Genomic DNA, 12427 nt, shown 5'->3' with positions numbered 1-12427 from the left:
TATATGACTGTAATTAATTGATAATCACAAATTATGTGTTTTTCGACACCTCTAATTAAATTTAAGAAAATATCAACATGCGTTTTTACCCTATTTAAAGCAAAAGGGGTTTGGATTTCGAATTTCCAATCACCCAGTAAAGGGTTAGCGAAAATGCCGCCCTTTATAAACGAATGACTCAATCAGGCAAAGTGATGAAATTGTTGTGGATTTTCAATTGATTTCACTTTGGTCTTTGCTGTCTAGTTGTGTGCATGACAGATCCTCAGAACAATACCCCAGGCACAGTGTGGTCACAAATGCCTCATAGAGAAAGCGGGATAGACTGTTCCACTCTTTTGTACGCGCACAATTTCCCAGCAGCAGCCTTTTGCTCAGGAGCAGAAAACAGAGGCTGGTTATGAGACCGAACAATGATACGATGTGTGAGCAGGCATCCAACGCATTCCACTCACCGATTCAAGACAGTCAATCCACCAAATTGCCTGCCTCATTAGAGGTGTAAAAACACTTTATGTGGCTAGGGCGACGACTGTGTTCGTGCGAGTCAGCCATAAACATTCCATTTTGGTTCGTCCATGACTTTATGTCACGTTGCGAAACTTCCGCTGTTAATATTGGTAACAGTTATTCGGTTAGGCTCGCTGCGTGGTCATCTTTGGTAATGCTCGCCTAGTCTAATAAGAAGAACGTCAAGCGGAAAACCTTCCCTCGTGCATGTGCTGTGTTTGTGTGTGTGTTCATCCGTTGACTCGCCTGAACCCTCACAAACACACACTCATGTGGAAAGGGCGTGCATGGCCGCAGCTCTCAAAATAGCTGTTTGGTCCTCCCCACCTTAATTAGAGACGTTTCTAAAACCCTGATTTTAATTTTAGACCAGTAGAGTTTGGACCACTTGGGCACACACACACTCACATACACTCTTGGAGTTAAAATTGCACACTTTCCATATTTATACATCCGATAGGTCGCACATGAATCTAAATCTACAGACCGCAAACCGCACAGCCTCGCTGCCTATAGCGCCGGCTGCTCAGTCGAGCATGATGCAGCGCGCTTTATAATAAGTGGGTGCACATATCAAATGCAGGCGCGCACTCCCAAGTTTACACTAGTCAACTCAAGCGCAAAACTGAAATTTGGAACTTGAACCCACACCTTTACCTCTTGAAACCTCTCCGAGACGAAATTGAGTTATTGAGCAGATTTTCAGTGTGATTCCCTCTAAACGACAAACCAAAGCTCAACCTTCGCTGAGATTTTTTTTTCTCTCTCCGCTGCGTGCCGTTTACTTTGCTTATGAAGTTAGTCGTTTTTTCCACTTCCGGATGCAAGTCAATAATCTCTTCCACTCCTCGATGTGGCCTCAGAGGACTGACTCACTCAATCTTCGTAAATGAAAAGACAAAAAATATTTTGCATGCGATTACACGGATACTCCTTCCCATGACAAGTACTAAACAGGCCTTGTAGTCAGGCAGTGTTCTGCGGTGGTTACGACAAGCCTGCTGGTGGCTTGGAGACAATGAGGACATTGAAGTCTTGACATGCATTTGCTGCCAAAGTGCCTGTCGTGCTCAAGGGCATTTAGTCTCTCTTTGGCATTGAATACTGCGACTCTCGGAGAATGAGCTTGGAGTTGAAGTGGGCTACCGGGACAATGCGCTCAGGTTGTATTTTTACAACGAAAGGGTTCAGCAATTTGGATGTACCCGGGCGCTGAAGAGTGCAAAGCAGTCTGGAGGCCTCTTCAAAGGTACTTATTGCAACAGAGATGACACAGCTACCGCCCTGCCTGAAAGACGCTCGCTTGGGCTCCCACTCAGTCCATTCTGAAAGAGTCCATTAGATGAGGATTCAACTGACGCCGTTTTTTTTAGGTCTGCAAACAGTCATTGTAACTTTCATCAGGTAGGATGATAAAAATCCAAAATGATTTTGAGATTCGCATTACGTAAGGCACAACCGTTGACAGGAACAGCAACGACATTGTTTTGGCTTGGCAGAAACATGCCAGTGTGATATTTATATTTATTTTGTTTATTTTTTTTTCAACTCCTACTCACACAGTTTCCCAAAATGACAATTTACCATGCCAACACTATATTCCCCAAAAAGCCACGTAATGTCCCGCCAAACCTCAAACATCAGAGGCAAAATTCAACATGTTATCTTCCATCTAAATTCAACAGCAGAATTGCTTTTTGCCTTTCAGTCGCATACAGATGCACGTGTACTCGGGAAAAACTGCAAGTGAAAAACATCATTTGTCATTTATCATCTACTATTCATAATTCACATTCTATAAAGATTGCATTACAGGTGTGCTATTCTTTGTGGAACCTCTTTTATCAAAGGCCCCTAAAAACATTGTGTACATCAGTGCACATCACCATAGTGAGGCCAGCGTCATTATTCGCGATCTTGTGAGCGCGCGATCCAAAGACAACGCAGGCGAAGGGACATCACAGCAAGTCGGCTTACCTCTAGATTTCTAGGCTTCACCTGGGTGCTTCCATACATTTAAAAGGAGGGCTTGCATTCATTCCGTGGTACATGGAAGTGCTAACGTTAACGCTCAACACTTCCCATAAGGCCCTAAAAGAGAGCTTTCTGGCGATGTGGGTGCAAACGCCTAGGTAACGAGGCGCTTTTTTGCGGAGCAGATTAACCTCACTTTGCAGTTGCAAATCTGATGAACTTCAAATGTTTTGTGTCAGTGTTTTTTAAATTAAAGTGGAATCAAAGCTACCGTTTTACGGACATTTTTTCCAAGAAACATCTGATGAAAATTAAAGTTTCATTGTTTTCTTTTTTTTTTAATCAAATAAAGTTCAAGTAGAATTACAATAATTGTTTAAAGCCAATTTTTTGACGTTTGCCTGACATCTTTTGAACATCATCTTTTTTGAAAGGTAAGGTACTATATTATAAAATTTAATATAACGTTGATTTTGAGCTTGGAACAAATTAGGCAATTTACAAGTCAAATGTGATTCGGGACACAAACTGCACTCCGGAATGGATTCAATTCATATCTGCAGGTTCCAACACTATATTCCCCTTGGTACGTTTTTATTTTGAAGTTGTTCTCGGCAGCAAACTGAAGCAGAACAGCTTGACTAGTCTATATACCATAACTGTCGACTTTCATCACAAACAAGACTATCTTGATCTGAAATCACTTTTCATCACCAATTCTGCGAGCTAACAAATGACTTAATTACACCGGCATTGATAAATGGCACACGTTCCATTTAGATGGCTCCTGCGCCATTATAGCTGCATCTGGCATAAGTTAGCCGTGAGCTAGCTGCGCTTGAGTTCACTATATAGGCTGGCGCGATAAATATTCGTAACTGCATACTCAAATGTGATGTTTCAGGCAGCAAATCCGAAAAATGTATTTTTAATTGTGGACTCTTAAAACTGCAAGGTCAAAAGTAACCCAAATTGGGTGCAATAGCAAACCCAGCGCTGGGTCCAAAAGGGATCAGGCCATTGTGTGGTTATTTATAGCCGGTGCATTGAATTCACATATTGACCCAGACTATTGGGTTAAGATTTTAATCCTAGAAGTGTTAAAAATCCCACATACTGAATAGTTAGACCTTCCAAGAAACTACTAGTATTTAAAGTTATCAATAGAGCTGTGGTAATACAATCCATTCAACCTCCTCATATTTAATTTTTTTCTTATGCATTTTTGAAGTAAATGTTCAATCCTATCTCCAATCCATTGACTGGATCCCATAAAATAACCAAACGGTGTCAAAAGTAATCCATTATGCTCAAAAGCCACAGTGACCCAAAAGTGGGTCAAAAAAAAACAACAACACAGTACTTCTTAGTTTGCTATATCAGAAAAAAAGAGAGATGTGGATCAACGTCCAAAAATGGATAGCGTTTGGCCTCAAAGCCTCTACTGTGCTTCACAACTCAACGCTGTACTTGGTAATAAATTTTGTGATGTTTAACTTCAGCAAAAGGTTTTTCGGTAATGATTTTTCTTATCCAACAAACACTGAGCATTTGAATCCATCTTTGGTTTGGCAGCTCCGTATTGTTGATCCACCATGTCTGTCCTCATTACTCTGAGTGCAAAGTGTGTGATGTATATCTTTTTCTAAAGCTAAGTATCTTTTTGATCTGCAGCGCACTTGAAATAAGATGGGGGGAGAAGAAGAGTTGTAAAAACATGGACAGCGATTCATAGAATGTTGTGAGCCTAACACACAAATCAAAGCAGTCACGTCACGCCATGTATGCCTGTTTTGCTTTCACCAGACCTGAATCGCGTACTATACATCTTTGGAAACTTCTCTTATCCAGGCGCTGTTGTGCATCATGGAGTCAGTGTGCTAATTCGAAGAAGTTTAATTCACGAAGCCACGAGACTCATGGAAAATAGCTCTCATTATCTGGCTCCCAATGGTCTCCGAATTTGGGCTGCGTTTACGGCTCTTTCAAGGGTTTTGCTCTTTCACCTCACGTGTGGTCCTCCAGTGTAAAGACCAAATCTGGAGTTAAATGGTGTTTACATAGTGGCCCACTGGCTTGTTTTGCCACTCTTTATTAGACTGAAACTGCGCCGCTTTGTCTTTGCTGGAATAACTCTCAGGGTGCAGTGTTTAAGTGTCATTATCTGCACACTTTTTCATAGCTCATTTTATCGTCGTTTTTTTAAATGTTTTTTTCCGTCTATTTTGATGGTGCTTATCCCCATCGGTGGTGGGATGGAGCCTACCCCAGCTGATGTTGGGGAAGAAGTTAGCGTTCGTTGCCAGTAGGGCACATCTGAACAAACTGCCATTGAGTCACATTCACATCTATGGGCAATTTACAGTCATCAATTACCATATTTTACGGAACATGAGGCACACTGGATTATGAGGCGTAGTCGCTCAATGAACAGGTCTATTTTTGAAAATTTCCATAAACAGAGTTAACGGGTTCGAAGCTACATATTGGAAATAAACTGGTACAGCTGAGTCAGACTTTATTCAACTACAATTCTAGATCTAGCCCAATTAGGAGTGCATTTTTGTTATTACTGTATGAAGGCATATGTATATTTCTCAGACTACATGATGAAATCAGGGTGGCACGGTTGCAGAGTGGTTAGCATGTCCTCCTCATGGTACAGGGGCTACTGGTTCACTACCTCAAACTACCTTCACTTCCTCAAACCAATATTCATACAGGATTGAGCAGGTTCTAACTCAGAACATGCAAATTGGAAGCATACATGTAATCCACTGCGACATTGTCAGGCCCTCACAACCTGATAATCCTGCATTTTTTTCTTTTTTTTTCAAAGGATAAATTCCCTGCAAACAACTTTATTCTCATTGAGCCCTGCAGCTGCAGAGCACCTTGGGACAAAGTACATTGCAGCATGTCTAAATATTTAAGTGCCACACAGGCCAATTGGAGTGCATACTTTAGACACAAATGCATCTCATTCACGTCCTGACAAACATCGCATACCGGGATGGACCATTTCCTGTATATATTGCATTATAAGTACTAAAAAGATGGAGAACTCTGTCACCAAACCTGTTATGGCAGCAGGGAAGAGATCATCTTGTTTGGTTTTTCGACCTTCTGGTTGTGGTTTGGTCGGGACACGCTTCTGCACTAAGTTGTGATCTGGAGAGCTGCAGCTACTGCTGGTGCTGCTGTGCAGAACAATTTGCAACTCCACCATACACGCAACGACCCACAACCAAAAGCAGCTGTGGAAAAAAATTGAAAGGGAGCTGCAGAGTACACTACTGACAGGTATACACATATATACACATACCCGGGGTCACGCGGCGTTGACCACATGTGGAAGTGAACTATGCAATGGAATAACTCTGTCTCTGAGGACCTGGCTTTGAGACACAGATTTACAACAGATTTACTGACGTAGACTCTTAGACAAACGATACTCTGCAAATTTTTACCATTTTTTTTATTTTTTAGAAACTTAATATGAACCAGACAGTATATAGCCGTATATAAAACGTTGGTCAGTAAAGCACCAGCTGAACTGCTAACTTGCTTGAAATGATTAAAGTGACATATTTATGTTTGTTAGTTAGCTGCCTCCTTTCTGAGTAATAGTCAGGGTTGCACATAACTGGCACACAGCTATGCATCGGTGACAGAAATTGCTGATGCTTAACATCAAATGCTCCACGTTGCGCATTTGCCTACCTAACTTTTACCATGTCCTCTCCTAGCAGACGAAACAGGTGCGTGTTTGATCCAGGGTTTAAATTTTTCAGTCATCTTTTATTTGAAATGTAAAAAAAAAAAAAGCATGTGTATGGAGCAATTTATGGTAATAAACAAGCTAACCGAGAAGCAATGGCTAAACCGCCCTTTTTTGGCAAGACACTCAAACACTATGTCGTAGTTTTCTCCTTGCCTGTCACAAAGTGTGTCCCATGTCTTCCGAGGAGGATGTTTGGACTGCATGTCATTCTCGTGGTTGTGAAGGACATCGTTTACGTTGTCGCTTTACAGTTGAAGGAGAATTTACCTCTGACTTCCATGGACTACCCTATTTTCCACACTATGAGGTACACCTCAAAGCCTTCAATTTTCTCAAAAGCTAACATTGTGCTTTATAATCCGGTGTGTCCTATGCAACGCATGAACTGTTTTCCTAAAAAAATAACTTAATCGCCATTCTTCAATTTGTACGTCTCCATTTCAGTTGTAAATGTATTTTTACAATTAAAATTTTTACACCCTCTTTGAACTTTTGATCTGCTATATTTGCTCCAATTTTGAAGCGATTTATGAAGGGACGAGACAAAGAACCTGGGTTTTTGTAAAAACAAATGCAATTTTAGAAATGATAAAAGGGTTAGGGTTAGAATATTTTAAGGTTTGGGAGTTTTTTCTTTTAAATTCTTGATTCATCTTGGCATTTATCTAAACAGTCTTTTAATGTAATCAAGAGGTATTTTTTCCATTCTTCAGATAGTACTTTCCACAAATCATCTTTATTCTTAATTCCCGATTGAAAAGATTGAATGACTTAACTGATTGCTTTGTTGACATTCCCATTTGTATAGCTCTATCTAGTGGATGCATAATGCAACCCCAGCCACCGCTGTCGCTTCTATTCTATGTGCCCTATAATCGTTATTATGCGTTATGACCGGGTGCGACTTATAGTGCAGAAAATAGGCTAACTATTTTTCGAGGAAGCAGGCTGGCTGTGTGCACACAAAGGGTGTGGACTGCTTTTAATGAAAGAAAGGGTTGAAATTATCCAACCTGGTACCAATGAACATATGCGTCAGAATTATTTAGTATGCCAAGCTGCAACAGTTTAGAATTTGCAGCATTGTTGTTTTTTGAACTTTAACATGGTTATATATTTAGTGTAACATTTCAACTCCCTACTGTTTTTTTCAATGCTTTCTACTTTGATATGACAAATAAAGCGTCGAAATGGTCCCACACTGGTACCGTGTATGCACAAGGGTTAAATACTGTAGAACCTTGATCTTATTGAATTATTTTTCAATTTCGACTGGTAGAGACACAGAAAATATGCATTGGTGGCAGGCTGAAATAATGTGACTGATGTTGTTCACCAATTCAGCCATGACATGTGCAAAACAGGCTCTAGTGGCTCTGGGGTTCCAGTGTTTTGATCTCGTGCGCATTATGTATAAATGGATTAGAAGAAGCCCACGAATGAGACTCTTGGGACCGAGACGAAGCCTCACTCTTCACTTAGATGACATCGACTCAATTAGCATGCAGGGCCTCACGATTTAAGTGAATAAAGGATGCTAAATACAGCATCGACGCGGTCTGGACTGCGTTAGAGCATCTCTCTGCCATGTGTCGTATAGCCAATTGGATTAATTTACTCCGTCTGCTAGAGCCTCAGATGACTCACCACAGGACAGAACTTTTAAGGACATTTCTTACATAGCTTTGTTTACCTTGTTTGGCCCTGTGCGTGTGTGTGTGTCGGCGACCACCTGCCTGCACACACTGCTTCGCTTCGTCTGCCCGATGGCCGTCCGGGAAGTGCTCTCTCTCCTAGGCCTGACCCTGGAAGTAGGCTTCTGAATAAACAGCTAATTGGCTGGGTTTCCTGTTTAGCCTAATGGGAATGCAGCCTATTTCTGTCTGTTTATAGAGGTCGGCCGCTCTCTTTCTCAGAGTTAGCGCTCTCTTTATTGTCTGTAAGAGAACAATGTCCTCAATGTAGCGAAACATCACACACATGTGCAAGGACGCAAAGTCTGGAAGCGCTGGAAATTTGGGGAAATCTGTGACTTTTGTTGTCTTTGGAGAGTTTCACATAACTCATTTCTGTGGTCTCTGCTTATTTGTGAATGTCAGATATAAAATAGATTTAATGGTCTTTACTGGACTCGAATAAATTTGAGTTCCACATGCCCGCGACGCACAGTCAAATAGCGTACATCCATCAGAACCACTAAGAATGACCATAAATCCTATATTATACCACAAGCCTGTAAAAATCTGAACTAAAATAAAATAAAACCGCCCATGCCTTAATGACCTTCTAGTGTTTAATAGAATGAAAAGAGTGAATTGTTGTAGATGGAAAGTCCAACTTAAAAACAATCAATAATAATGACAGACACCAAAATGGACATGCTGAGGGAGGATTACAATGTGTTTGTGTGTGTGAGTGTGAGTGCATCGGCATGAACATCAGACATGGTGTCAGCCATGACAAAGAACTTGAGGTCAAACGTAAATTGAATATCAGCAATATTTGTACCGGTATTTTGCACCAGTTTTGAGATTTACACAATCATTTGATTCTTAACAAATATTTCTCGATTTAGATTTTTAAAAAAATCTTACTTAAAAGCAAACATGTTTGCGTAAAAAAGCCACATTTGAATGAAAAGAAGCAACAAAAAATTACTTTGATACTTTCTGTCCATTTTTAACAAGAAATATTTGCCTTTGGTTAAAAAACATTAAAAGGACTCCCTCCCTCACATAGTCTGTTTAGTCTCTTTGCATTTTTAGAGTTATAGCTTTCAATCAAGGGTTGTCCAAAAATTAAGACGTTGATAATTTCAAGGTTTGAACAATCATCTCTAATATATTGGTATAATTCATCGGACAGTTGATACATACTTTCTTGTAGATGATAAGTGCTACAAAAGGTAAGGCGTTTGTATTGAGCCAGACATATGGTCAGACTTCTGACTAATGGTTTTTTTTTTTTTTTTTTCACAATAAGCTGAGTCAAAGAAGAATAATCTGTATTTTAACTGTCTGCTTTGTATTAAATGGTGTGTTGCTTCACCAGATGGGACTTTCTCCTCTTCTATCTGTTTTGAATTATTCCGCCGGTTCCGGATGTCTATAGCTTTCATCTCGGGACTGCTTTCTGTTAGAGCAATGATAGTGTGCCCAAAGTCAAGTCAGAGACCTTATGTGTTGGGAGTCAGAGGTTTGAATTTGGGCTTGACATGCGTCATTCAGCACTAAAACGTTATTCAGTCAGTTTCTCATTTCGATAGGACTCTGAGATGGAATGAGGACAGCCTATCCGCTGTGTCATGGCTCACAGTTGCACCTGTGCTGCGTACCCTGATCAATAAAATTCACAAAGTCACTCTTCTGTCTTATGTGTGTGAATGACATGTTGCAACTGGCCGCAATGTGGAACACTAAGAACTTGTACTAATTTCTATATGTTAGCATTAATATTTAGCATGTTGACAACCTTCCAGTTAAATGTTGAAATTGAAAAGTGTAGCTATAAAGTAAGCCAAGCGGCGGCTTACCAGGGTAAATATAAGGATATACCACAATCAACATCCACAAGCATCCTCCTAGCTTGAGCCTAGTCAACAGCCAATGACAGCCCCCAGTTAACATTTTGAATTGAACATGAAGACAACCAAACTCCAAATTGTATAACCATGTAACATGAACATTTCATGCATACGGTCCGGACTAATGCATAGGAACACATGTTCGTGCTCAGTTCCCTGAATGCCCCCAGAGTGCAGGTTATTGACACTGTTGCAAAATATCATGAAAGTTGCTCAATCTTGCATGCCTTAAAGCAGCAAAATGCATTGCTGGAAGTGAATGGCAAACATGAACCGAAGCACACCTTGAACCAAACCTACAGCCGTACTGTTATCAGTAGTGGAGACCGCAGATAATTGCCAGAGATGTTTACAGGCAAAAATGATGTTTCTTACACGTTGCCTTTCTTTTCTTCCTGAAAGAGTATTTGTGGAAGGGAACAAGTGAGTGTTGGCCATTTTATTCCAGTAAACCCTTGCTGAATGATTTAATCAGGTCATTAAATGTCTTGGAAGGCGTGGAGCTAAAGGCAGTGTTTTTATTGATGTGGCAGGAAACAAGTGGGGCTGGTGGGGGGTTTCACAGAATGTTCACAGCCAGGCCTCTTTTTAAAGGTGCACCCATGCTTTGACTGCCTCGATTAAGGCACATTTAAAGTCGCAAACACCCCATTAATTGCCACATGGTATGGAGGAAAATCTTGTGAAACCCGAAAGGTGTGTTAAGGACGCCGCTAGTGTTGGCCTCCTGCGGCTGTGAACTCAAAATACTGTCAACAAGCTTGTGTGCAACTCCAGTATGCAGAATGTAAAGGTTGAACTGTTGGCAAAAAAAGAAAAAGAAAAGAAAAGGGACATTTGTGTTAGTCGCAGCAAATCATAGCAAGCCAAAGTTTCTGCGATGGCAAGTGTAAAAGACACCGAATTTATCTAGTTGACGGCATTGTTGTTAGGGTTAGTTGACTTTATGTGACGTTACGTCCAACAGTACGTCTCAGAGCCGGTCCAGCCAGGTCGTACCTTCAATCTCTAACTAGAACAAAGTACACGCCTATTTTTTTTTGTTGTTGGTTTTTTTTTTGTATTTTGGTCCACAACGGAGCACCAAGTGTGAACACAAGTGAATATAATATGTGGTTTATTGAGGTTTACCATATTGTGTTTAGTTCTGTGGTGGGGGATAGGCTTAACAAATGTTCCTCAATGTGACTTCAAAAAGAGAAAACACATTCCTTTGTGGCTGCATGAAGTTTTTGTTGTTTGTATCCGTTCTCAGTCAAGCACAAACCTGCCAATATTGAACAATAAAATTGGAAAGAAATATTAAAGGGACAGTGTGTAAGATTTAAATCAAAATCTGGTGTGACAGAATTGGTTCTATCATGACTCAAAAAGCATAAATAAAAGTGAAAAAGTCTTTGTCTTGTATCTAACTCAGGGGCAGAGCCAACAGTTTGATACACCCACCCATTATCTATTGCAAGTACAGTATCAACTTCAGGACTGTGCCAGGATTGTCACAGGGCACATGTAGACACGCATACACATCCATGCCTATAGACCATGTGGAGTCTACAGTGAATTTGCACATTTTTATTATTTGTTTGTTTCATTATGACATATAACAAGCAACATAAGATACCCTATCCCTGTTAAGTAGTGAGAAGCCTTGAGAAATCAGTGCACGTATGGGAAAAACATGCCAACGGGAAGACTGGAGCTGAGATTTGAACTCTGACCCTTACAACTTTGAGGTGTGAGTGCTACCCACTCTGTGAGTGTGCTGCATAGCCCAAGTTCCAGCATGACTCACACATGCAAAGCGAGGACAGTAAGCTGCTCTCTTCATAATCTTAGCTGAATTTTCATCAGTTTGTAACTGGTTCTTGTTCATTGAGTTCCTCTTCCTCCACCAAAACATCTATTAGAAATTGGCACTTTTCACCCTAGGCAGGATTAAATTTTTGTGCCTATTGCTAGTCAAGCACAAAGTGCAGTCCAACTGTGCGTATGGGTAGAATTTGTTTATTTTCTATCAGTATTTTTGCAGGCACGGTTAGAAATTTGCCCCACTGTGGGCATAAACACAGGCGACTTACTTTCCGGCCAATGAAAGCGGCTTCTGTCTTTGGCTAGAGACGCACACGCGATCAAAAATCGACATTTCCAAACATGATAAACTAGACTTGCCCTGGTACATCAAGAAAGATTTGAAAAAAAAACAGCACAGAATGTTGTCATTTTTTTGCCTACCTTAATAAAGCTAAAGCAAACATCCTGTTTATGGAGCCCTCCACATTTCCTCCCTTCAGGACTCACTTTAGGAGCGTGACAGCAATCACAACGCCTGCCACTTGGACTTCACTGTCACATTGTGACGAGTGAAGAGCCTTCTTGACAGAGTGTCCATTTCCCATGATCCCTTGTCACTTATCTCAGCCTCACTTCCAGTGTGTCTGTACAGCGATAAGGCTACAATTTAACGGCGAGGGAGGGAATATGCCTAATGAACACAGCCGTGTCGCCATGCGCTTGATTCGGACACACTTCCTTTTGATGTACAAACGCATGCAAAACGATGAATTTCCTACAAATCT

At 40.8% G+C, this 12427-nt stretch overlaps 1 protein-coding gene across 1 annotated transcript in view; it reads left to right on the top strand.

Moving 5' to 3' along the window:
• Positions 1-12427, top strand: part of adgra2 (adhesion G protein-coupled receptor A2) — a 43209-nt gene that overhangs the window by 10399 nt on the left and 20383 nt on the right. The gene's annotated exons all lie outside the window — the stretch shown is intronic.

The sequence above is a fragment of the Hippichthys cyanospilos genome, chromosome 1 (assembly GCF_059441005.1).
Source record: "Hippichthys cyanospilos isolate Australia breed blue-spotted pipefish chromosome 1, RoL_Hcya_1.0, whole genome shotgun sequence".
NCBI classification, from domain to species: Eukaryota; Metazoa; Chordata; class Actinopteri; order Syngnathiformes; family Syngnathidae; genus Hippichthys; species Hippichthys cyanospilos.
Note: the sequence above shows the minus strand (reverse complement) of the source record. Positions and strands in the feature narration are given on the sequence as shown.